The sequence below is a fragment of the Sander vitreus genome, chromosome 22 (genome assembly GCF_031162955.1).
Source record: "Sander vitreus isolate 19-12246 chromosome 22, sanVit1, whole genome shotgun sequence".
Lineage (NCBI taxonomy): Eukaryota > Metazoa > Chordata > Actinopteri > Perciformes > Percidae > Sander > Sander vitreus.
Genome location: NC_135876.1, coordinates 4,991,487 through 5,017,380, shown reverse-complemented (window position 1 = coordinate 5,017,380; position 25,894 = coordinate 4,991,487). Strand labels below are relative to the sequence as shown.

Genomic DNA, 25,894 nt, shown 5'->3' with positions numbered 1-25,894 from the left:
GCCCCTTAAAATTAACTGATCTGGTTCACATACTTTTTCCAACAAAGACATTTAATGTTGGATAATTTTGTTTAATGCATACATTTATTAATAAGTATAATGTTTTTTGTATTATTTGTTATATGGGGCCAACTTTATTTAGTTTTAAGACTTGAATGAAGATCTGATAACATTTTAGATCACATTTATGAAGAAATACAGACCATTCAAAGGGTTCACAAACAGCATCACTGTAATACATCAACTTTGTAAATATTTCATTTTTGTATTTTCTTTTTCTAATACTGATATTAATCATAGTAAAAATGACAGTTATGGTAATCATAGTTATAAATAAATAAATAAATAAATAAATAAAACAGTGGTGAAATAAAATAAGTGAATGCCAATCCAGGTGTTATCCAGTATATACCACTCTTTGAATTCCATACTCTGCTCAAGCGTTGCCAATAGATGCTGAGGGATCTTCACCCTCTAGAGAAAGCATTAATGTGCAGCTACATATTCAACAAGCTTTTCCTTTACGTGAGCGTTTGAGGCCTACATGAACGTGACCTGACTTTTGTGTTGTTGTGTCTTTTCTTCTTCCTTTTATCTCAGTGTGTTTGTTGAGTGCAGCCAGAGGGATGCACAGGGCCTAATGAGCTTTGCTCAAACTCACTGGCTTCATTCCAGAGTCAGCATCCGGGATCGATATGCCCTTCTGCATTAATGCGAAAACATACACAGCGGTTGCTTGGCCCCTTATGTTAAAGCCATGTTCTTGCGTGCATCATTCTTATTGCACCCCCCACACACATACACACACACACACACACACACACACACCCGCACCCTTAGTGGAAAAGGGGTTAGGGCTCATTTAAATAACATGGAGAGCACTCGATCCCTTCCTCTCCTGGGTGCCTGTGTCATTAATTCAAGTGTGGGGAGAAAGAGGGAGAGAAATGAAAGACAAGAGATAGGGATCATGTCATATGCAGGCCCTGTTCCCCTCTTGGCTAATGGCTGCCCATACATTATGAGTGGTCCAGTGTTGTCACATTAAACCTCAGATAGATGGCTACTCATGGTGCAGCTGAAGCATTTAAGTCCTGAATGCGCTGACAGACATTTGGCATTCTGTTATAACTAGCCTGCTAATGTGACCTCCTGGATTTCTCTGCATAGCTTGAGCAAGGAGATAGCGCTTGTCAGAGGGTCAGTTGCATATTAGCAGAAAGCACTGGTTTCACCTTATTTAGGAGCTGAGGGAAGCTGGTGATACTCCACCCACCTCCGTCTCTCCTGACACCGCTGCCGCCACCGCTGATGAGCGTTTGCTTGTTTGTTCATGGCCGCAGCCCTGAGATTGATGCCATGTTTTCATCATTTAATGATGTGCTGCAAAACTAAATCCGACGCTGGACAACCCTGCCGGAAACCGTTGGCTATGCTAAATGTCATTCTAATTATCCATCGCTTTTTGCAATGAATGCAGAAGTAAACATTTGCACAATTCTTTGCCCTCTTGATCCCTTTATTCCTTCTTTCGCACTCCTCTTCATCACTCCTGCAAAGTGGTTAAATTCGAACTTTTTCGAACAGGCATGACAAAGTAATAATGTTCTTATTTTCATTAAATTTTTTGTATTTCAATAGAAATTTTTAAATGGTTTAACATTCATAGGCACATACCAATAACAAATATTACATCTGGGCAGCTTGCTGAAAATGTATGTCACTTTTAACGGACTCTATTGATGTAATGTCCCTTCTTCATAAAGATCGTCAAAAGATTCACCAGGCCGGTGGGGATGGACCTCAATTTGCTCTGAGCGTCTGGACATCTGCAGAAACTCCTTCAGTTGTTCAGCTCAAGGCGCTGTAGCTGTTAGCGTCACTTTCATTTCCGATATTTTACACATATGACAGGATGCATACTGTAAGCTTCCAGACCTTAGTGTGATTATAAGTGACTACAAGTGTGAGTGATGATGGCTTGCAAATAAGTTTCTATGTCCCATTTATTATCTCAATGCGCTGTACGGTAACCATGCAAATGTGTCAATTCAGCTGCGGATACAACCATTAATATTGTGGGCTGTAGCGGTTCTAGTGGTAAACGTCAATGTTGATTTCTCAGGCCAGTAAACGGCTTCAGTGTCTCTAATCACTGCTCCCCCTGGTGGATAGGTTAATCATTGCAACTGGTTTTCCACACACAGCACTTAGGGGCGTTACTAGTTGGCCCCGCGCTCTCTGCCTCATCGCGGGGGATTTTTCTCAAGCTACAGCCAAACCACGGTTCCACCACTGACCAGACACGGATCTGCCGGCCCTCCAGCATGTAGGGTGGGGAGGTTATAGATGGTTTCATGCATAATTAAGAGCTGCAGAGAAGCAGAGATAAACGTGGGGTATACTCGCTGCAGCCGACCTGTCGAGCGCCAGTGTGACGTCATGGGAGCGCCACAACTATTTATACTTGTTTATATATATATATATGTAAGTAAGTACGTAGCTATTATGTTTCAAACATGATTTATATGATGAATTGCTTAAGTGCATGAATCACAGGTGCTGGACCTAAAAATTACTATTTTCATTTCATCTAATTTGTAATAATTATCACAAAGCAGAATTGCATTTTCAATAACTGCATTAACCACACCGAAACAGACAAATGTTGACATGTAAACAGGGCAGCACTGTTAATGTTGTATTTGAGTACTACTAGCAGGGCGTACTGGATTACAGGGTTAGGGTTATTGCTTGAGATTATATTCATTAGTTTCATGCTTGGTGTCGTTTTATCTGCATTTAGCAAAAGCTTCAGGCCTATAAGCACAGTTTATACAGCTGGAAGAAAATAGAAGCAGAAACAGGTGGACTCTGGGTGTATTTTTAGACTCATTGAACCATGGGAAGTCAGTGCGTTTCAACCTGTACAGGACGAGAAATGGCAACGCAAAGGCATAGCGACGTGTGGACAACATGCAGACAGGTCCCCGCTGCGCTGGCTGCAGTGTGCATCACCCTGGCCCCTCGGCTGCTGCCATTTTGTCTTCCCAGTGTGACATGGAACCTCAGCACAGCTACGACCCGAGAGAGGCAGAGGGAGAGCGGTCACGCTTGACCTTTCTGTGTTTCCCAGTAAATCAAGACTACTCTTCATATCTAATGATGCAGAAACAGTCAAACATGACCTTTGAAGTTACAATATTGTACTGTGGCACCGCGACACACCCACACCCTCAATATCCAAGTACACGGATTGCTGATTTCCACACTTACACGGCTCCCAAATCAGGACAAATGGTTAGGTGCACTAAACATAATCAGTATGTAATTGACATTGATTTGCGAGATTAAGCGTTGAAAGTGTTGCGAGGAGCCGGAAGGGGTGGGGAGGGGAGGTGGTGGGTTCTGGTGGTTAGGGCTTGTCTACATGTTGTAGGAAGGTGTTAGGATTCATCAGCTTTACGTGGGAGTTTGATCAGCTGTTTAAACAAGCTTACTGAGGCATGTCTTGTAGTTGTTTACTGCTGGGGAAGGACTTTGACAGATACAACTCCTCCAGTTGTTGAATTAAGGAGATGAAATGAAGATGAACAGAGAAGGAGAAAAAGGCAGAAAGGGAAAGAGTTTTGTCTGCCAATCAATGGTGGAATGCAATAACAGCAACAACAGCCATTCATCTCTCTTCACTAGCAGCCCTAGTCCTTGTGATGATTTCACAGTGACCATAATGTCTGTCTTTACTGGTGGGAGTGGGGGGTGAGGGGCAGGGTGGGGGGGATGGGGAGGCTTGCCCATCTGCTGTCATCTCTGCGCTTGTTAGGAGGTATACCCCTCATCAAAATGAGAATCATGGGGGCATTTCACTCGGCTCCATTCTCCCATACCCCCCCCGCTTCCCTTCACTGTCGTTACTGTGGTCCGGAGAGAGCAGGAGAGGAGGGAATAGAGAGGCCGATATGTGAAAAAATGAAAAGACATAAGAAGAAAAGGCTCGTCATCATGTCGTTGTGTAGATAGAACTTGTTAGTGTTTGAGTTTCCCCTGATTATTCCTGGATAATTGGCCGCTGGGAAGAGAGTGTGGGCTGTGGGGGTGTGTGTTGGGAGATACTGTTATGAGGGCAATTATTCCACCAAACTAATAACTTATTTTTCCTCACATATTTATATGTATATATATATATATATATATATATATATATATATATATATATATTCATTTTCATTTATGTAACATTATTGATGTAACATGCCCTCTGGTGGGCGTGAAGCTCCATTAGTCACACTGGAGAGACGCTACTGTTTGTTGGGGAACTACTGTAGAATATAGATTTAAGTAAAGGCAGAATCTAAATTGATGCAGCAAAACCATATTGTCTATTTTATTTCACACACAGTTTACTTCAGTGTCCAAACCTGGTGCCTACATTACCCACAATGCAACGGCTGACAGTAGAGTCAGAGATTGAGGTGTGTCCTGCTAGCAGCAGCTAATGTCTCCTGCAGCAGAGGTGTGCTCAGATCACGTCTTTCTAACTCCACTCCTCCACAGATTTTTACTTTTCAGACGTGTAGTCTTCAACCGACGCTGACTCAAGTGACATCACTGGAGGACATTTATCAGACACAGTCACACCACTCCCTCTGGACACACTAAAGGCTTTTCTCACTCGCCAACACCTGGAAACACTGGGTAAAATTGGTTTAGTTTCACTTCAAGGACTTTTTTCAAGTGGGTAGACAAATGCTTGTATGGCCTACATATATAAATATATATACAGTGGGGAGAACAAGTATTTGATACACTGCCAATTTTGCAGGTTCTCCCACTTATAAAGCATGTAGAAGTCTGTCATTTTTATCATAGGTACTCTTCAACTGTGAGTGAAGGAATCTAAAACAAAAATCCAGAAAATCACATTGTATGATTTTTAAGTAATTAATTTGCATTTTATTGCATGACATAAGTATTTGATACATCAGAAAAGCAGAACTTAATATTTGGTACAGAAACCTTTGTTTGCAATTACAGAGATCATACGTTTTCTGTAGTTCTTGACCAGGTTTGCACACACTGCAGCAGGGATTTTGGCCCACTCCTCCATACAGACCTTCTCCAGACCCTTCAGGTTTCGGGGCTGTCACTGGGCAATTCTGGCTTTCAGCTCCCTCCAAAGATTTTCTATTGGGTTCAGGTCTGGAGACTGGCTAGGTCACTCCAGGACCTTGAGATGCTTCTTACGGAGCCACTCCTTAGTTGCCCTGGCTGTGTGTTTCAGGTTGTTGTTGAAAGACTGCTGAAAGACCCAGCCACGACCCATCTTCAATGCTCTTACTGAGGGAAGGAGGTTGTTGGCCAAGATCTCGCGATACATGGCCCCATCCATCCTCCCCTCAATATGGTGCAGTCGTCCTGTCCCCTTTGCAGAAAAGCATCCCCAAAGAATGATGTTACCCCCTCCATGCTTCATGGTTGGGATGGTGTTCTTGGGGTTGTACTCATCCTTCTTCTTCCTCCAAACACGGCGAGTGGAGTTTAGACCAAAAAGCTCTATTTTTGTCTTATCAGACCACATGACCTTCTCCCATTCCTCCTGTGGATCATCCAGATGGTCATTGGCAAACTTCAGACGGGCCTGGACGTGCGCTGGCTTGAGCAGGGGGACCTTGCGTGCGCTGCAGGATTTTAATTCATGACAGTGTAGTGTGTTACTAATGGTTTTCTTTGAGACTGTGGTCCCAGCTCTCTTCAGGTCATTGACCAGGTCCTGCCGTGTAGTTCTGGGCTGATCCCTCACCTTCCTCATGATCATTGATGCCCCATGAGGTGAGATCTTGCATGGAGCCCCACACCGAGGGAGATTGACCGTCATCTTGAACTTCTTATATTTTCTAATAATTGCGTCAACAGTTGTTGCCTTCTCACCAAGATGCTTGCCTCTTGTCCTGTAGCCCATCCCAGCCTTGTGCAGGTCTACAATGTTATCCCTTACACAGCTCTCTGGTCTTGGCCATTGTGGAGAGGTTGGAGTCTGTTTGATTGAGTGTGTGGACAGGTGTCTTTTATACAGGTAACGAGTTCAAACAGGTGCAGTTAATACAGGTAATAATTATTTAAAAACCATACAATGTGATTTTCTGGATTTTTGTTTTAGATTCCGTCTCTCACAGTTGAAGTGTACCTATGATAAAAATTACAGACTTCTACATGCTTTGTGAGTGGGAAAACCTGCAAAATCGGCAGTGTATCAAATACTTGTTCTCCCCACTGTGTGGTGATACCCGACGGGACATGACGTGACCCGATGGGACCCGACAGTACCCGACGGGCCGGGCCGGGTTCGGACAGATATTTAGAAATGATGTTCAGGTTCGGATCGGGCTCGGTCACATCAGCACAATAAGGCATTTGTTGTAAAATGGTGCTGCGGTTCCTTTAAGAGAGCTCAGTGTGTGTGTGTGTGTGTGTGTGTGTGTGTGTGTGTGTGTGTGTGTGTGAAAAGTGGGCAGAAAAGAGATAGAGAAAGAGGAAGCAGACGTATAGATGTGACCGGAGCAGAGTTGGTGGAATAAGTTTAAGTTTTGTACACAGTGTGTGCGGTGTCCAAGATAAACCCCAGACTGAAAGCCAAGTTCATTCATTTGCTCACCAGAAACAGCATTTTAAACGCAGCGTTATTCATTTTATAACGTCGGCCAAACGAAGCAATCAGGAAAGGTTAACACATTGAACATTTTAACAGCTTATTAACGTGCGCTTGTTGCCCCGTGTGCACTGATGCGCTCATCTGTTGACATTTCCGAATGCCTTCCTACAGTTGCTTAATAAAAGTGGGCTTTCCACACAAACAAACGTACATGTGTCATTAGTATGAGAAAATTAGATTTTAACTGTGTCGGACGCGGGCCGGGCTTGGACAGAAAAATGCGGCCGATCACCACTCTAAAATATATATATATATATATATATATATATATATATAATATACACACACACACACACACACACACACACACACACACACAGGTGCTGGTCATATAATTAGAATATCATGAAAAAGTTGATTTATTTCAGTAATTCCATTCAAAAAGTGAAACTTGTATAATGTATACATTCATTCCACACAGACTGATATATTTTAAGTGTTTATTTCTTTTAATTTTGATGATTATAACTGACAACTAATGAAAACCCCAAATTCAGTATTTCAGAAAATTAGAATATTGTGAAAAGGTTCAAAATTGAAGACACCTGGTGCCACACTCTAATCAGCTAATTAACTCAAAACGCCTGCAAAGGCCTTTAAATGGTCTCTCAGTCTAGTTCTGTAGGCTACACAATCATGGGGAAGACTACTGACTTGACAGCTGTCCGAAAGACGACCATTGACACCTTGCACAAGGAGGACAAGACACAAAAGGTCATTGCTAAAGAGGCTGGCTGTTCACAGAGCTCTGTGTCCAAGCACATTAATAGAGAGGCGAAGGGAAGGAAAAGATGTGGTAGAAAAGTGTACAAGCAATAGGGATAACCGCACCCTGGAGAGGATTGTGAAACAAAACCCATTCAAAAATGTGGGGGAGATTCACAAAGAGTGGAATGCAGCTGGAGTCAATGCTTCAAGAACCACCACGCACAGACGTATGCAAGACATGGGTTTCAGCTGTCGCATTCCTTGTGTCAAGCCACTCCTGAGCAAGACACAGCGTCAGAAGCGTCTTGCCTGGGCTATTGGATATTGTGAAGAGGATGATGCGACGCGCCAGACCCAACAATGCAGAAGAGCTGAAGGCCACTATCAGAGCAACCTGGGCTCTCATAACACCTGAGCAGTGCCACAGACTGATCGACTCCATGCCACGCCGCATTGCTGCAGTAATTCAGGCAAACGGTGCCCCAACTAAGTATTGAGTGCAGTACATGCTCATACCTTTCATGTTCATACTTTTCAGTTGGCCAACATTTCTAAAAGTCCTTTTTTGTATTGGTCTTAAGTAATATTCTAATTTTCGGAGATACTGAATTTGGGATTTTCATTAGTTTTATAATCATCACAATTAAAAGAAATGAACATTTGAAATATATCACTCTGTGTGTGATGAATGAATATAATATACAAATGTCACTTTTTGAATGGAATTACTGACATAAATCAACTTTTTCATGATATTCTAATTATATGACCAGCACCTGTGTATATACTTTTAATCTGCCACTTTCACATGTCAACAATATATATGGCTCTAACAACTCTCTTTGGAACAATAGGATCAGTTTCTCCCACATAAATGCTTCTGTTCTCATTGATAAAACTGTAACATGCACTGAGATGAAACCAAGTATCAACTTCTAGGCTGAAGCTTCTTAACGCTGCATTCTATCTGATTTACAGCAGCGGGCGACTGCACTGGCTCAAAATAGAGGTCCAATTGTATATAAGTGTATGAGAAAATGAGCCTACTTCTCACTTGATTTATTCCCTCAGTAAACATTGTCATGAGTTTGTTCTTAATCGCTAGTTTCAAGTCTTCTTCAACACAGCATGATGTTCATTTAGTAAATGATGGTCCCATTTATTTTATAACAGGCGATAAAGCAGGGGATGCTTTAGGACCTGTCAATCAGGACAGAGGCTAAGCAATGCTAACCATGCTAATACTGTGGACATTAAAGTGCTCATATGATGCTTTTTGGCTTTTTTCCCCTTTCCTTTATTGTGTTATATATCCTTTTTGTGTGCACGTTATAGGTTTACAAAGTGAAAAGCCCAAAGTCCACCCCAAAGGGACTTACCATCTCCAACAGAAAACACTGTTCACAAACTGCTCCAAACAGCTTTATTGTAGTCCAGCCTTTACTTCCGGGACAAACGTGCGTCATTTTGTAACACACGTTATAATGCTCGCCTAGCTGCTAGCATGGCACGCCCTCAAACTCTGCTTCTGACTGCCTAGTAGTACTTACCTAGCTACTGAGCATGTGCGACTCCCAACAAAGATGGAACAGAAGTGAGATGCCTCACTCTGTAGCTAAAACAGAGAGCTCAACACACAGGGTGAAAAGAGGAGCTGCAGCAATGTGCAGTATAACAAAAATATGGTGTTTTTTGAAAATGAAACCATGTAAACCTATTCTAGTACAACCTCTAAATACAAGTATGAACCTGAAAATGAGCATAATATGAGCACTTTAAAATAAACCCGAATTTGTTTGTGGGTGTTCAGTATCTTAAGAGAAAGTCTGCCAATTATTAGCTGATTATCAAACTGATCGAAATGATCAAAACTACTTTATAGGAACGGTAAATACTATTAACAAAATGTACAGTGTGAACTGTGAAAAGTGAGTTAACTAACTAAAGGATGAAAACGCCTTTCATATGATTGGTTGGAGGCGAAGGTAATGTTACCTTAGAGTTAACAGAAAGTAAACAGACATGATGTTTGTACAACGGATGTACTTACACTACATTGTGCAAGGAGAGAATAGGACAGTGAGGAAATTGGTTCCTCGGTTAATGTGGTCCTCTGAAAATAATTTGATTTCCTTTTTGGATAATACATTCCTCCATCCTTGCATCTTTTTCTTGCATCGCTCCTCCCATCCCTGTTAGGAGGAGCTAAATAGAGACGTGAGTGGTGAGCCATCTTAGCCAAATGTAGAGAAATTCACAGAGATAAGGGTAAGCAGAGCAAATATGGTGTACAGAGAGGATGGGAGCGAGGAGAAGCAGAGACCGAATGAAAAAGGGAGGAAAGAGGCTTTTAAAATAATGACCCTGACCAGAGTAAGAATGGCTGCAGAGGCCACTGAGTCCACTTACATCACTCAAGGCCAGTTACACAAGCAGGAGCAGCAGTAGCACACGGCACTGTGACAACTCACCCTCTCCATCCAATCAGCCGCATTCAGCAGCAACACAGCCTGCGTTAGATATTATGAAAATCTACATGACATTACACCTATTCATCACAGCTATAAATAATTTACCTTTCATGTTTATTGTCCAGGTGTGTGAAAAAATAGTCATATTTTAAAAAAGACAGAGAGTTTGCAGCTGAGTGCAACAAATCATTTATTGCTCATGTTTTCCTATTATTACATTTTAGTGACAGTCTAGACAGTACTGATAGTTTGTGCAGTTAGCCTGATGAGAGGGTCGGACTGACAAATTACACATGAGGGCGGCGTGTTGGTTGATCTGATTTAACCCAGCATTTGCAGGTGTGAGAGGAGATTCAGATTGAGATTGTTTCCGGAGGGAGACAATCACGGAGGCAGCACGCTGCAGCCTGACGATGAAAACCACACGTAACACGAAAAATTTGTTTTCCCACAACACAACTTTTGTAAATACACCTTTTTAAAAGCTACCTTTAGTAGCTGTGTTCCTTTGTTGTTCTACGAGCCTAGGTTAGCTTAGCCTTGTTACAATATGTCAAACCAACACCAGTACTAATTTATGCAAATCAAATCAATTCTGCAATTATCCATTTTTAGGAGGAATTTGGGGACCTAATAAGAAGGGTAATTAACATTACATAGTTTTCCTTTTTAAAATGTGGATCCACTATTTTTAAGATATGTGTCCTTAAATGTAACATATTTTAGGCAAAGAAAATTAATTTAGCAAATTCTCTAACCAGATTTTATTCATAGCAAGTAGAGGACACTTTGGGACTCACAACATAATTAATGAATTAATGAAACAAAAACAAAATACAAATAAAAACAAATAATTTAACAGAAAAAATAATAAAATGTCATTCACTTTTCAGATCTGACAATTGCCGCTTGATTTGAACAGAGACAGGAGTTATCATCTCCACCAATATACAACCACCTGCTACCATGTGATTTTATCAAAAATAATAAAATACAGTCCACTTTGTGAAAGAAGGCATTTCCAAAGTGTGAATAGACAACGAACAACGCCTTCATATGTGCTCTGTGTGTGTGTGTGTGTGTGTATGTGTGTGAAACCTGGCCTGTCTGAAATTGCCATATAATGCCTGATAAACGGCCGTCTTTATTAGAAACCATTAATAAGGCGGAATGTCTCTCACCTCCCATCCTCTTAAAGACAATGTGTGTCAACATGAACAATTACCATGCTGATAAAACACATGTGGCCCCATCTATTTCATCGCCAGGGCCCTGACAGATTACAAAGGACATTTATTTAGCTGCAGAGGAGCCCAGATTAATCCTTTAATATATCTGTTGGCCTATGATCTCAACAGAGTGACTCTCACTGGATGAGGGATGGCTTTCACAAGTCTTTGCTTCTCATTGTATATGATCTAAGTGAATTGGATCAACTTTCTTTTAATTTTGTTTTCTTCATATCCTTTTGATTTCTGTCAATAACTTTTCTGTTGAAATTTTTCTGGATCTCGCCAGGGGTCATAGTAGTAATGCACTGCATTTTGCTATACTTCTTCATTGTGTATGCACTACTCTGCACTCAAAATAGCAAGTGTAAGCTTAGTCCTATTGCTTGTTAATGCTAACGTGAAGATAAAGTACAGTCCAGGCTATTTATATGTAGTTACTCTAAATACCTGCCACCGGGTCTGATTTCCTGTGAATTTAGACGAAGTGATTTACATCATGCAGGTTCACCAGAAAATCCTTCAGCTTAGACTCCGGCAGCAACTTGCTGGCTGGTTGCTCCTGGTCCAGCCAAAGACTAGGTGGTGGTCAGGAGGATCTTCAACATTTGTCCAGGAGTACCTATACATCGACTTCGGTAGGAGGTCCCACTGCGTGTGCTGGCAGACGGGGAGAAGCTGCAGGGTGCGGCTACAGGAACTGGACCTTACTGCGTGCTTCCTGGGAGCCAACGGCGACACCAGGCTGCTGGAGGCCTAGGTCGTACTGCTAGGCCCGCCGGAGGCACAGGAGAACCAGAAGCAGGACTGAGCGAGGCCAAGTGTCAGACCCTGCTGCAGTAAAATGAGAGGTTTTCTAAAGGGAGTCTGGCAGCTGCAAATCTTTACAACCCTACCAGGAAAAACTACCAGCTGCCAAATTCAACACAAAATGAAAGTTCCTTGTTGTAACTTTAAACACATACCACAACTGCTACAACTTGTATACCACGTTATTCACAGTAAAAGGAAGTACTGGACGCCACTAATATCAATATTAGGAAGAGGTTTGCAGTTATGTTGTCAGCTTCGTGACTACAAACTTTTGAATCTGTCTTTAGCTTTAGCTCCTGTGCTCCATAGGTCCTGTAATTATTTGGGTTAAAATAGGCAAAATGATTTGGCCCTTATTGTAAAGAGATCATCTATTATTATATTTGACACCTGTGTATTGCTTGGCTCATCAATGTATTAGGCGCTAAATTGAAAGCTTTGCATGACTGGGTCAATAAATACAATATGATATAAAGCATATCTAAATCCAAATGAATGGCTCTTTGATAATTGAAACAAAAATATTAGCTAATAGTCTTCATCTCTGCCTCCATACAGAAGTTAATCAGATCAGAGTTGCACCTCTTTCCTGGTGTCTGCATATTGAAACTTTAGTGAATGGGAAAGGGTATTGCTATTAGCAGGAAATGTTCTACCTTTGTCAATCCAGTAATCATGAAAAGCGACAATAAGTCATTAGTGTTGCGTGTTTTGCAGTCATACAGTCCGCTGTTAATAAAAAGGATCTTGATAAACGTCAGTTAGCCCCAAATTAGGCTGCTAGACATTCACTGTGTATACTATACTGGTATTGTTCGTGCATCAAAGACATCCATGGCACCCAGATGAAGCCATATGACATTCTAGTCAGCTTGTTTTCATAAGTAAAGCTATATTTTTAGCTATGCCTGAATTTTATTCACATTTATTGTGGCGTGCAACAGCTAGAGCCAAGAAGAACTTCTTAAAACATACAGACTGACAATCAAAAAGTGCTGTACATAAAGCTATATGACTGCACATACATGTTTTCTATCTGACATGGTCTAAGTTTTCATGACTTTGATGTATGCTTGTGTGATACTGTTGTAATTAATAGTTGTTCTGTAATCAAATCTGCTGCTTCTCTTTGCTTCTAGACTTATTTTCATGTTTTGTCTTTTGGACCTTGCTTTCACGATTGTATTAATGTTTTATTTTGACACTGTTAATGTGTGGACCACACGATGACTAGCTGGCGTTTATGAGGATCCAATAACTGCACTATGATCTCAGTATTTTTAGGATCCAATCATAATACAGGAAAAGTCCCCAGTGTCACTGTGACTGAGACTAACAAGACAGACGTATTATTACCTGAAAGACTACAACTCTGAATCTCCTCGCTTAGTGACTGTGGATAAGAGAACGGTCTAAATTGGTCTAGTTTGAGAAGGGATCTCTTTTATTCTGCCTGTCTGTTTCTCAGGGTTCATTCTTGTCAAAGCGGTCCTTGCGGTGCGTCTCTTGCCTTTGCAGAGTGTATTCTCCTGTCCTCTGCTGAACAACTACACCAACACACTCTCATTATGCCTTCAGAGGACAGCAAACAGCAAGACAGACAAAGAGCCCCAGCTGCCGGCCCATTATTATTAAAACATTGCTGTTTACTCTGGAGTAGTGGCCACTGTTCTTCATCCACCAAAAATTAATGAGATCCTTTCTGCTAACATTGACACTTTGAGCGTAGTGAGCAGAGAAGCGGGGGGACTCCAAAAGCCTTTGATGAGCTAATAAGCTTTTAGTTACATAGTATCTCTTCATTTAAGAGCGCACACTGTGTCTGCGTAGGCTTACTGTCCACAGAAGACAGAGCAGAGGAGGAGAAACAAACAGTAATCCACCTCAGCGTCCCGCTTTCGTTATCATATGCAGAGGTTTATTCCTTCTCTTGCCGTGTTGTCGTGCATCTTACATGATATTGAAAAATAGTTTGGGCTCCTGAAAGCGAAATAAGAGCTGATCGCAGTCACATGCCGTGCTTCCCTCGCAGATTATTGTCTTGCTTTTTACTGTGTTTGCAACTGCTGCAGGCCCTCTACTGTAAAATCATGCAATATATTTGCAAAAATATTCATTCACCAACCAGGCTTAAGACATTGCCGTGTCAATGAGCAGCAATTGCTTGCTTACTCGAAATGGATTCTGCCAGCTAGATATCCCACTTGAGCATTTCTTCTTTTCTTTTCTTTTCTTTTTCACTCCATATCTGAGGCTTTTTCTTGTGCAGTGCAGGTGAAGCAGAATCAGAGAGCATTACCTCCAGCACTTAACAGCTTGTCTGGAAATAGGTTATTTTGTTTCACAGTGAAAACAAGTCAACGTTTCCCGGGAGGAGAAGGAAAAAAAATAGTATCCCTGATTGTTTCTGGGGAAAATATAATCTGAGAGAGAAAACCATGTTATTGAATGCATTATCATATCCACGACAGAACCAGTGGAGGCAAGGCCATGCTGATAAAAGCAGTGCAGGAGGCATGTTCAGAATGTGCTGCGAAGCTCCCATCAGCCGAAAACCTGCTGTTTGCTGGCTGAGGACGTCACTTTGTGACGATTTCCAAATGAAGCGCTGATGTGATAACTCTGCAAACTCTAATTACCTTAGTGTTGAAGACACAAGCTGTCACAACTCCAGCCAGCTCCTGCTATCCATTCTGTCACCTGCTCTGTGTATTAACTCTCCTGTCACTTCAGATCCACTGCCACTGTGAAAGTACTATGATCCAATGATGGACTACTAAAAGTGCATAATACTTTACCCCGTGCATCCCTACCATGTTGTTTCATGTAGGCTATATAAAGGTGGACAACCCAGTAGAAAAATATGACTTCATTACCATTTTATTTTCTATCTTATTTTGCATTAATTATGTGTATTCATGTGGAGCACTCGGTGCATGTGATTTCTTTATTGTACAGCACTGAGCTGCATTTCTTGTATGAAAGATAATTATTGGTTGCTCACGCTCCTGTCCACTCAAATATATCCACATGAATCAAAATTTTTATGATTGCATGAAAGTAATTGTTAAATGTATGCATGATAAGCATACCATGTTAGACCTACAAATCTACTGCTGTACACGGATTGCATTTATATAGGTTAGATGGTTGCAGGTGGGTGAAATAATACTAATGATTAATGAGGAAAATATTAATTACATTCTCTAAACTACTACTACTACTACTTCTAGAGCTGTCCGCTGCTGCTCCACTGTGCGCAGTTACTTACGAGGACAGCAGTCAGCAACGTAACTTCATTGATTATTTCAGAAGCTAAAATATTAGTTCTGTGTCCTATGTCAAGTTCACAGTAACATTCTGCGCGCATGGAAACAATTTTCTGAAAGCTGCCTCTGCAATCATTCATATAATTGTAAAACATAATTTAAAAAGCAACATACTTGAACAACACTTGAGTGTAGAGGTGCCTGTCTTTCAAGTAAAGGGGATAAAAGTTTTTAGCCAGATGATGTTTTTATTTCAACACATTTGAAAAAGGTGATGGTGCCTCTCCGGGAACCATCACCTTATCATGGTGGAGAGGTTTGTGTGTCCCTATGAACCTGAGGGCTGTGTTGTCTGGAGCTTTGTGCTCCTGGTAGGGTCTCCAAAGGCAAAGTGGTCTCAGGGGAGGGGCCAGACAAAGAATGGTTCAAAAACCCTATGAGTGACCGAGGAAGAGATGGAGTGACCCTGCCGGGAGGAAACCCGGGGCCCCCGTCTGGAGCCAGGCCCAGATGGAAGGCTCGTCAGTGAGCGTCTGGTGGCCGGGTTTGCCACGGAGCCCGGCCGGGCACAGCTGGGGTCGGGTGCGCTGCCACACGGGTGGCAGTGAAGGTCAGGGGCCTCGATGGACCTGACCCGGGCAGCAGACGCTGGCTCTGGGGACATGGAATGTCACCTCTCTGTGGGGGAAGGAGCCGGAACATGTGCGGGAGGTGGAGCGCTACCGGTTAGATCTGGTGGGGCTTACCTCTACGCACAGTCTCGGGTTCTGGAACCATACTCCTGGATAGGGGTTGGACTCTTTTCTTCTACCAAACAAGAGTTCAGAGTATTCGGCCTTCTTGCAGACCTTGAGTGGAGTCCTGCATGGGGCTCCAGTGAGGAACCCCATAGTTCTGCTGGGGGACTTCAACGCGCACGTGGGCAATGATGGAGACACATGGAGAGGCGTGATTGGGAGGAATGGCTTCCCTGATCTAAACCAGAGTGGTTGGACTTCTGTGCTAGTCATGGATTGTCTATAACGAACACCATGTTCGAACATAGGGATGCTCATAAGTGTACTTGGTACCAGAGCACCCTAGGCCAAAGGTCAATGATCGATTTTATAATCGTTTCATCTGATCTGAGGCCGTATGTTTTGGACACTTGGGTGAAGAGAGGGGCGGAGCTGTCAACCGATCACCATCTGGTGGTGAGTTGGGTCAGAGGGTGGGGGAAGACTCTGGACAGACCTGCTAAGCCCAAACGGGTAGTGCGGGTAAATTGGGAACATCTGGAGGAGGCCCCTGTCCGACAGACAAGCCGTCCGACTGAAGAAGGAGTCTTTCCGGGATATGTTATCCCAGAGGACTCCGGAGGCAGTTGCAAGGTACCGAAGGGCCCGAAGGGCTGCAGCCTCTGCTGTGAAATAGGCAAAGCAGAGGATGTGGGAGAAATTCGGAAAAGACATGGAGAAGGACTTTCGGACGGCACCAAGGTGCTTCTGGAAAACCGTTCGCCACCTCAGGAGGGGGAAGCGGGGAACCATCCAAGCTGTGTACAGTAAGGATGGGACGCTGTTGACCTCAACTGAGGAGGTAATAGGGCGGTGGAAGGAGCACTTTGAGGAACTCCTAAATCCGACTAATACGCCCTCTATGGTAGAGGCAGAGCTGGAGGATGATGGGGGATTGTCGTCAATTTCCCTGGTGGAAGTTGCTGAGGTAGTTAAACAAGTCGGACTCGTTTCAGGTGAGAGTTGGCCTCCGCCAGGGCTGCACTTTGTCACCAATTCTGTTTGTAGTATTTATGGAGAGGATATCGAGGCGTAGTCGGGGTGGAGAGGGGTTGCAGTTCGGTGGGCTGGGGATCTCATCGCTGCTTTTTGCAGATGATGTGGTCCTGATGGCATCATCGGCCTGTGATCTTCAGCACTCACTGGATCGCTTCGCAGCCGAGTGTGAAGCGGCTGGGATGAGGATCAGCACCTCTAAATTGGAGGCCATGGTACATGGTCCTGCCATGGCAGGAAACCGATGGAGTGCCTTCTCCAGGTAGGGAATGAGTCCTTACTTGTTCGCGAGTGAGGGGACAATGGAGCGGGAGATTGGTCGGAGAATCAGCGCAGCAGGTGCAGTATTACATTGAATTTATCGCACCATTGTGATGAAAAGAGAGCTGAGCAAGAAGGCAAAGCTCTCAATCTACCTGTCAGTTTTTGTTCCTACCCTCACCTATGGTCATGAAGGCTTGGTCATGACCGAAAGAACAAGATCCAGGGTACAAGTGGCCGAAATGGGTTTCCTCAGGAGGGTGGCTGGCGTCACCCTTAGAGATAGGGTGAGAAGCTCAGTCATCCGTGAGGAGCTCGGAGTAGAGCCGCTGCTCCTTCGCGTCGAAAGAAGCCAGTTGAGGTGGTTCGGGCATCTGGTAAGGATGCCCCGTGGACTCCTTCCTAGGGAGGTGTTCCAGGCACATCCAGCTGGGAGGAGGCCTTGGAGAAAACCCAGGACTAGGTGGAGGGATTATATCTCCAACCTGGCCTGGGAACGCCTCGGGATCCCCCAGTCGGAGCTGGAAAGGAAAGTTTGGGGTCCCCTGCTAGTGCTGCTACCCCCGCGACCCAATACCGGATAAGCGGACAAGGATGGATGGGAATAATCATTGAGAATAATCATTGAGAATAATGATTTATACATGGATTGGCTCTGATGACATCCAAATGCACCTGTCTGCTTACATCATCCAACCAAATGAATTATTTTCTCCTATTTAGAGATCTGCAACTGCATGGTGTGCTATGGTTAATATTGTGATTATGAACGGCTGAATGGTGATGATTATGGGACGGCATTATCTGCTTTACTTTGGTAAAGGATGGTCCGGTGCATCCTATGATCAAGAAGATAAGAAAGGAAACATTGGAGCACCTTTCCTTACCACGCAGACAATTCCTCCGGCTCTTATCATGGCTCCTGCTAAGATACCTCCAGCTCATTTCACTCTGTTAGGAACCTTTCTAAGCAAAAAGGACTGCTGCGGTCGAAAAGTCAAAAAACAGTGAAAACTAAGTCCTTTACTAACCACTTTTCCTCAACCCTGATAGTAAACGTCACGAGGTCAAGGAAAGATGTGAAGAAGAATTCAAAAGGAATTAGGAAAAGAGAATCGCGGTGCGAGGAGAATCTGAAGGTGGACTACAGAAAGGACACTCCCCCCGTGCGTTTTCACCGTGTTGTTTCATGCAGGCTCTATAAACATGGACAACCTGGTGGAAAATATTACTTCATCACCATTTTTTCCCTATCTTATTCTGCATTAATTATGTCTGTACATGTGAAGCACTCACTGCATGTCATTCCGTTATCTTGTATGAAAGGTGATCTGCAAATAAATTATCATTATTGGTCGCCAACGTCCATTAATACCTGACAATGGACACCTCGTCGGGTATTAACCCTTACTCATATGTAGTGCTGGCTACATTTACTACTACCATAACAACTACAATATATAGTGAGTATGTGAGTGTGTGTGTGTGTGTGTGTGTGTGTGTGTGTGTGTGTGTGTGTGTGTGTGTGAAAGAGAGAGAGAGACAGAGGTCCTCCACAGGCCCGAACTCTCCTCTTGGTGTGTGTTTAAGTGGAGAAGTTACCCCTCACTCATTATTTTCCCCCCGATTAGCATACTGATGACAGTCAGGAGAGGGTTGTACATGTGACCACCCCAGACTGCTGCACAGAGCTGAGTACAGCCACAATGCCTTGGGCATGGTTCTGACTGTGTGTGTGTGTGTGTGTGTGTGTGTGTGTGTGTGTGTGTGTGTGTGTGTGTGTGTGAGAGAGAGAGAGAGAGACTTGAAGCAGTGGTGTTAATTTGTATCACTGCACAAGCATGTGCCTCTGTGTAGTGCACACTGAGAGACATGGGGGTAGTTGTGCGTTTTTATGGAAATTGCCTTCATGCTAGGATGCCAAGTTGATCTCAGGCACAACATGCCACTGAGGCTCTGTGGAAATGCAATCAGTCAGCTCCGACAGGGGTCCCCCTATTCATTTGAAACTGAAAATCTCAAAATTGGCCAAAGGAAATTGGGTAAGACCAAGCTTGTCAAAAGCATCAGCATTTATTTCCTTTACAAAAAACAACCACAAAAAGACTGCAGCAAGCTAACAAATCAGCCAAGAGCATTTTGACAATGAGAAGCAGTCTAACTAAATACCCACACACACATACACACCTTGAAACTGTTGAGAGACAAGCAATTAGAGAGGAGCTGTGCAGAGAAAATATTTTAAAATTAACATCAGGGAGCTCAGCTTCAGGAGAGCAGAGTGCTGTCATAATGATCTAAGAACAAGGTCAAAAGAAAATGATTGGTTTGATGCAACCGCAGCTACTGACACCACAACTACAAATGTGTCTCGATTAATCGACTGCATATAATGTGAGAGTCAGTCGTAGTGACAAACCCACAAAGAATTATCTCAAACTCTGCAGGCTTCCCCCCTTTGAACTCATTGTTTTGTTTCAACTCACAGTGTTCAACTCATTGTTTGGTGTTTTAAGCCCCCAACGTCGTCTTCCAGGCATCACTGCCTGGAAGGCACTAGGATTAGGCGATGTTTAGGGTTAGGGTTAAGGTTAGGGTTAGGTGCCTTGAAGTCGACGGTTGCAGCACTGCCTTGAATTCAACGTTGGGGGCTTAAAACACCACTGAGCGTGTGTGGCCGGGGTAGCTCAGTTGGTAGAGCAGGCGCACATATATAGAGGTTTACTCCTTGACGCAGCGGCCGCGGCTTCAACTACGACCTGCGGCCCTTTGCTGCATGTCATTCCCCTTCTCTCTCCCCTTTCAAGTCTTCATCTGTCCTGTGGAATTAAAGGCCTAAAATACCCCAAAAAATAATCTTTAAAAAAAACAAAAAAAAAACATTGAGTGTTCAACTCTCCAGAAGCAGCTGTTTACAGTGGAAAAAAACTGATAAAGCCAGTGTACTCTACCTGCTCAGCAGCAAACAGCAGACAGACCTAGTCAGAGACTAGCTGGCGAACATAGTGGAGCATTTAGTAGCTAAAGAGACAGAGATTTCCCTCGGGAGTTGATAGAGACCAGAAACTCTTGTCCTTAATACGACAGGCTTACTCCACTCATTCTTAATTCTCTCATTTCTGTATTTCTGAGTAACTCTACATAACCCCTGGACCAAGAATCGGCTTCATCATTGTTCTTGCCTGCAACAAGGTTATATGGTTGTAACTTCAGCCCCCACTGAAACACCCTAATACTAGCACTTCAGAATTAATCTAGAAAGACCAACGGACCAAAAGTTCTGCAACCTCTTTTTTTTCTATGTAGATTTATGTAAGATTTACATCTGTAGGTCACACTGAGTGTAAAAATATGTGTATCATGTCTGTGTGTTTAGATATGACCGAGTTATGACTCTGAAGAGTGTGATTTGTGAAGCATATCTTGCCAATGGAGCACCTTAATCACACCATAACATATGTCACTGATTATCACTGTTTGGATATTTATGTAAAATGGTTATGTAAAAACACATACAAAACAGTACAGCAGTACAAAACCGATGTCATTCAATCATCAGTGTATTAGGGTACAGAATAAATGTTTTGACCACAGTTGTATTTTGTCATGTGTTTCATATATGGTATTAGTATGTGACGTGTGGCAGGAATAGAGTTAATGTCCTCATTTATATAAAATATTTTAAATTTCTTTAAATTTGCACATTTTTGCAAATATATCTTGACTTTTTAAAAACGTGATAACTTTCTAAAAATTGTCCACATTTTCCACAAATGTCCTCACTTTTTTTTTAAATCCTCACTTTGAAGGTTAAAAGTCAGGTCCTCACAAAGACATGTGGACAAACACTCACTGTTCAGATAAATGTATATTTGGATCGCTGCTCCTTCCCATTGGACTAACAACAACCACAATGCATCAGGTTAATTACCCAGCAACCCCCACCAGCACTGTAAAAGCTGGCTTTTGGGTCAATGACGTGACGCCCATTTTTTTTGTCCATAAGGTAAAAGGTTAAATTTAAATACATACAATTTAAAACAAAAACAAACAAATTACTTAAACACATTCTTTGTTAGAGGCCATATTTTAAAGAGTTTGGTTTTAATCAATTTTGAGAGAATAATTGGAGTATAATGGCAAAAATGTTTAAGTGGTGTAACCGTCAAAACTTTGTACCAAACATTTTAGCTAAAGGGCAAATTTCTTAATAAAAGATCCCAGAAACTACTTTGGCATAAACATAAATTAAAGGTTATTATACTATTTAAAATATAATAAAAAAAATTATGTTTATATTTATTTTAATAACTTAGGTAATACTGTCAGTCATGCTAGCTTCCTGAAATGTCAAGGGGGTTTAACTACCTTTCAAGGTGCCATCTAGTTAAAATCAGAGTAAAGTGGTGAGTGAACAAGACCATTTCTGTTACAAGCATTTTAAAATTTTACGTTCCTTTTTTGTAGTTATCAAAGGAGAAAAAAGGAAGGAAAAACTCAAAATACCCCAGTAGCAGAGCTTTAAAAAAAAAAAAGCAGGAAAAGACGAGGGGAAAATGGAGAGAGTGCTAGAGAAAGTATAGACGAAAGGAAAGGGTGCTTACTCCACCATCTATGGACGATCTATGGCAAATGACCAAGTTGAGGATGTAGATAATCCCGAGCCCATGCATAATGATCATCAATATGAACAGCCAATATTAGAAAGGCCACAAGCAAAAGGAAAGTGAAGGAACGAAGGAACAAACACTATGGCTCAGTGCTAAAGAGAAAGAGTGGCTTCACAAAGTTAAAATGGAACTACAGGCAGCAAAGCAAAAGACACACAAGATGGAAAGGAAATTGCGAAAGCAACAGAATAAACAGAAACTGCCCATCGAAAAGAACAAACAGAGAGAGAGCGAGAGAGAGACAAACAGAAAACCTCACAAGTGAGAAGAGAGAATGTGGTCTGCTTTCGTAGGGATGAGAATAGCTGCATGTTATCAGGCAAAAAGGACACGATAACCCAAAATAAAATCAAGCAGCAAAGGAGGGTACTGCTTCACACCCTGAAAGAGCTACACACACAGTACAGTGCAACAGCAATGACACACCTCAAATTTTCCTATAGCCAATTTGTGAGATACTGCCCCTTTAATGTTACACCAGCTAACAAACGGGTTACCATCCACACCTGGTTGGCATAGACTGCCTTATCATCCTACTCCTATGCAACTCTCTCTGCCTCACCCCGCCATGATGAGCGTGCTGTATGGGCTCACATGGAGCCTGTATTAAAGGATGCCATAGACAAATGCAGTAACCCCCCCTAGCACGCTCCATATGATCAGTGATGGACCAGTGACCCAATACAGGAACAAGAAAAACTTTTTTCTTCTCAGTAGAGTGCCATTTATGTTTGGGCTCAAAAGGGACAGCTGGAACTTTAGCGAAAAAGCGCACTGCAAAGGAGCTCCTGGCGGAGTGGGTGGGGCTGTAAAGCACATTGCAGATGCAACATCCAAAAAGGCACTGAATTGCAATCAGCAGAGGAGCTCTACAAATTCCTCAGTGCACAGTCATCTAGCATCAAATACAACTGGCTATCTCAGGAGCAGATTGAAAAATATGATGAATCAGTCCCTGCAAGTATCCCAGCTGTAAAAGGTACACTAAAGATTCAGAAAGTGACCTCGGAAGAGCCGGCGTCAATTCAGTGGAGGGAAATTTCTTGTTTCTGGGCGAGACCTGGAATCTGCAAAGTGCTACAATCCCATAGCTGTAGATTTCCGCAGCAAAGATAACCTCTCCTCAGCAGATTGCAACCAGGACCTGAAGGTCAAGACTCTGGAAGACTTGAAGTTAAGCTTTTCTTTGAGAAAAGAGAAAGAACGGCACTCAAGTCATTCTTAAAAAAGGAAGATGTGTTCGGAGTTTTGCCGACCGGATACGGTAAAAGTTTAATCGATCAACTAGTGTTGCTCTCGTTGGTTTTAGCGCTATCCTATTGTGTGTAGAGGGAATTTGACAGACAACCGTTTATCCTGCCACTTGGATTGAGCCCTGCCAATGGTGAGTTCCCAGACCCAACATCTTAATGTGGGTCTGGCTTGTCAGGCTAAGTCATTCAGGTAGTTGATGAATAAGTGGAAGTGAGCCGCATGCAACAGATGGGTTGGAAGAACGTCTTCACCTGGCCTCGTCCTGCTGACCTCCTCTTCTACTACCAAACAAATGTGTTGCATATAATCTCTGAGCCAGAACCACTGAATCTGCGCTACTCAAATCTCATGGCAGAGGACTGGAAAAACTTCCAAGCCGTCACAGTCAGACTTGCTTCTCCCTCTCTCTTTTACCCATCTATCTACCTCTTTCTCAAACAAAAACACTCTGTTCACACATACACTCACACACAATGTGTTAAGACGTTAGTTGTTTAATTTAATCAAATGAGTTTTAACCACTAATAAAGTAAATTGTTACCTCAATGAAATATTTGTCATTGAAGTGAAACGCCAAGTTCAATACACTACTTTGACTGCGGTCCTTGATTTCAGTGTCACTTTCTTTATATTATAGTTTTTGACTGTAGAAGCATCACGTCACGTGGTGTAACTGGTTTGTGTCAAATGGGATAACCAGGATTTTTCTTGAAAATATGATCATGTGCAGGTAAATTAAAGTTTGATAAAATGTAACACTCTACTCCATTGTAAAAAAAAAAATGATTTTAAGCCTTTTTACACAATTTGTCCAAGATAAAGCTGTAGCTTTAGAGACCGTGGGATTTCCCAAACTGAATAAATCCCGCTCGCACATATAAACACAAAACTGCTTTGCTAGCTCCATTGTGTTGTAACTAAGACATCTGCTGAAAAAAATATTTTATTTCTAAATGATTGCCATACTGTTTAGTTAAAAAACATCCAAAACACCGTACGAAAACATACCAGACGCGAGCTTTTATATACCCGACTCAAATATCCTTTCGGTCCCGATGTATATAAACAACAGTCTTTTCAAGGCATTTGAAAAGGAAGGAGTGGTAGCATGCAAGCTCCCAAATTAATGCTCGTCTGAGAAATGGAGTTTTGGATAATGTTCAGCTTCGGCAGCTTTACGTATGCTAAAATATACAATGACTGAGGAAGCCTAGTGACTAGTCCATAGCAACCAGTGTTGAATTTGTTATTTCCCAGTGTTCTTTGCTGAATGGTCTCAATGTTTTATTGTTTTATTTCATGTGAATACTAGTTTACTAGATGAGTAACTTAGTATTTGAAGTAATGCAGTAATGCAGGAAGTGTGCATTTAGTTTCCATGCTTATTGTGTTTCCACAACTATGTTAGTGAGTAAATCTACTGAAATGGCCACCACACCATAACAGTGGAGTGTGATGCGTAAGATGAGAATGCAGAGGTTTAGTCACATAAGTCATGGCTGTAAAAAACAATGGGTATCTGTATATCTTTGCCAAGTGCAAACCAGTACAGAAGGCATCAATACATTGTTGGGGAGTGTCATCCCTTTTTTTCCATATCATTTTGGAGGGTCATACAGAATGTATTGCTGGTGAAGGGAAGGTCAGGTCTATTTTGATTAAAGATCCCAAAACTTCTCCGGTGGCCCCTGAAATAAATAACGAACAGTCCCTTAGAAAACAAAAGTTGTTTCCAGCACGTCTACCACTTGATATTGCAATAAAAAATATAATTTATATTTTAAAGTAATCCTTATAAAATCTATTTTTGGGTGACATTTTTGTAATAGTAGTTATATTCGTTTGAGTGCACTCACAAACAATGTAGTGGATGAAATATTAAATATTTATCATTCTTTTGTGGTTACACCACTTGACATTTTAGGTCCAGTTGGTCCTACCTTTTGTAAAAAAAAAAAGGAGCATAGGTTATTCATGAACTGTCTCCCGTTGGTTTGGTGTTGGGCGGTCTTCTCTTCTCTGTTGTTTCCTAGAGTTTTTTTTTTTTCTCATTAGAAATGTGGCTACTACTACTTTCATCAGATTTGGCAATACACAACTGAGACCCTCAGAAGGACGGTCTACCGAGCTGCTACCCTGTGTGCTTGCTGAGGAAGCTGATGCAGTGCAGTTGGTGCTGCTAATGTTAGCCGGGCTACAGTAGCTTTATGTGTAGCAGGGACAGAAACACTGTTGTTGCGCTTGTAGATGTAGCTCCTGTAGTAGATTCTGGTGTGGGTGGTGCAGATGGGGTTATGAGCCATTTCCTTATGTCCTGATGCTGAGTTGGTGACACTAATCTTGAAAACTGTGGTGATAGTATAGATCTTTTGTGCTGAAGATGTGTCAAGTATCATCAAAACAATACACTCAATATGATCTATATATATATATATATATATATATATATATATATATATATATATATATATATAATATAGCCTTCAATAGACATGCAGCAGACGTGCATTTGCTGCAGGGTGTGAAAACTGTACATGTAGGCAACTCTGCCACAGACATATGAAGCACACATCTTGGCCATGTAATACTTAAAATACATCACATAATATTTTGTTGTTGGATTTTTTAAGGAAATCCACAGCACAAATGTCCTTTACTGTACCTTAAGGAGTCATCAGCAGGTTGAAGCATTTAGCTTAACATCTACTGGATGAGAAGGATCATGGTCTCAGATGATG

General features: G+C 42.2%; 1 pseudogene; it reads left to right on the top strand.

Moving 5' to 3' along the window:
- The first annotated feature begins 2,976 nt into the window (after positions 1-2,976).
- Positions 2,977-25,894, top strand: part of LOC144537492 (uncharacterized) — a 35,816-nt pseudogene continuing 12,898 nt past the window's right edge.